At 44.2% G+C, this 2184-nt stretch overlaps 1 pseudogene; it reads right to left on the bottom strand.

The window, feature by feature from the left end:
• Nucleotides 1-794: 794 nt before the first annotated feature.
• LOC136506500 (protein CHLOROPLAST ENHANCING STRESS TOLERANCE, chloroplastic-like) lies at nucleotides 795-1867 on the bottom strand (annotated as a pseudogene).
• Between the last annotated feature and the right edge of the window lie 317 nt (nucleotides 1868-2184).

The raw sequence follows: 2184 nt of genomic DNA, 5'->3' as shown, positions 1-2184 counted from the left end.
AAAAAAACTATCTTCAAGACTCATTCCAAAATTTGGAATTTCACATCTATACGACTTGTCATATCTTTGCAACACTTGGTGTAAGCTGGAAAAATTGAGTAGCCTTGCAACTCTGATTAACTAGCCTTGAAACTCAGATTTACAAGAAGGCAACATCTCACATTCTCACTCAAGAACGGGAGGAGCACAGGGGTTCACTACTGCAGAGAATTGTAGAAAAGAATTAGGACGACTGAGATTCCAATAATAACAGGAAAAGCTGTCAACAAATACAGAGCACCATATCCCTGCAGAACAAAACAAAAGAATACGTTGTTAAAATAAGTGGTATAAGAACATTAAGGTATGTGCATTTCGTTGAAACTTGTTTTGTTTGTTCAAAATATATATTTCAGGGTGGGAGCAGAGATCATAATGTATCATCTATTGTGCAGTTGATACTATCTACAATACGAATTTGATATGATTAGCAAAATTTTAAGAAAAAATAGGGAGACAAAATAGATAGGGGATAGCTCATCCATGGAGCAAAATTATAAACATGGAGGCAGAGTTTTATAGCAAATTATCTCATGTTATCTTTTGACTTTGCACTATCATTCAAAATGATATGTGGAAAGAAAGACAACATGGCTCGCATGACACAATGAAAGGGAATACTTAAGCTTTCTAGTCCACATTATTAATTTTATACCCACAACATTAGACTATGAGATAGCATTTTTAGTTTAATTTCAGTGGAGCGTTACATTGCACCTAGAATACATAAAATATTTGCCGGTGGTAAAGCTAGATGATGATGCCAGTAAGCAGTCCACAGTATTCACAAACGGAAAGAACAATAATATTCACTTTTAAGAGACTCTCAGCAGGACTCCAGGTAGCATATTGCAGGGAAACGGCGATGTACCTCAGCCAAAGCGTCAGCTAAATCATCCCTAGTAATTTCATCAGGATCCTCTATCCCGAGTGTTCTCTTTCTTTCTATATCTCTAGGGTCCTCAATCTTGATAGTAAGCTTAACCTCTGTGAATGTGATGCAGCAACAGAAGTAGCAATATAGTGTCAGTTTTTTTTAATAAGCAACAAGGAACATGCAGCGGCGCAGTGCTATAAAGTTTGGAAAGTGTAACGCAGCTAGAATAAAAGATGGCAACACCTTTATTTTAGCATATATAAGATCAGTACACAGGCGTAGGATAAGGCCCTTATCTGTCTATATCCTAATATTGCCAGCTGAATCACTCCAAACGTCCAAGTCATACTTGTTATTCTACTGACATGAATGCAACTAGGGCAATGTATTTTAATGCAAATGAGCACAAAAATCAAGCAAGAGAGCAGCTAGTTTACCTCGCCAAAGGTCATGTCCCTGTTCTACTTCAGCAACTCCAGTACCTAGCAACGGAGCCAAACGAAAGCAAAGTCAGTAAGAGCACTAATTCCAGTGACGCAAAACGAGCCAACCAAGGCTGGAATCAGCGGACCGTTTTGATTTCGCGGATGTTCTCCAGGTCCTCCGGGCTCGCGTCCGCCGGCTCGGCGGAAGTCGCGACCCCGTCCTCAGCAGCCGCGTCAGAGGAAACCGGTGGCCCTGGGTCTTCCTCGGGAGCGACTGTGGTTTCAGAGGCGCTAGACTCCTCCTGGTCGAGGGAAGCAGCTTGCGCCCCTGCGGCGGCGCCGGTGGAGCGGCCAGACATTGGGGCCAGACGGGCAGAGTTCATCGTGGTGACGGTGACTGTGGGGGAAGACTGAAGAGACAAATGAGATGGCTGGGAACTGCCCCGGCCGCCAGGAGCGATGGAGACGAGACGCGGTGGCGAGGCAGCGAGAGAAGGGGAATGAGCGGTGGCGTGAGCAGCGCCATCGAGCTTCGGCCAGCGGCGGGTTGCTTGTCTTGTCTCCTCGGGCCGCAGCATCCGTAGACATGCATGCATGCACTTGCTTTAAAATTTATCAATTTATATAGCTTGACGCTAAGATCGGTGGCACCAACCTAGGCTACGGACGCGTCACGTAAGCATCCACGTCAATGACATATAGAAAATAACCCTGAACCTCGGCGCCAAAGCAATAGACGCCGAGACATGTAAACTCGGCGCCAATTGTCACAGCGCCGAGATCAGGGTCTATTTTTTGAAAGGATACTGCTAGAGACTTATTTGTGAAAATCTTTAACAAAAA

This window comes from Miscanthus floridulus, chromosome 15, assembly GCF_019320115.1.
Source record: "Miscanthus floridulus cultivar M001 chromosome 15, ASM1932011v1, whole genome shotgun sequence".
NCBI classification, from domain to species: Eukaryota; Viridiplantae; Streptophyta; class Magnoliopsida; order Poales; family Poaceae; genus Miscanthus; species Miscanthus floridulus.
The sequence above is the reverse complement of the archived record's forward strand: the minus strand, read 5'-3'. Positions and strand labels throughout refer to the sequence as shown.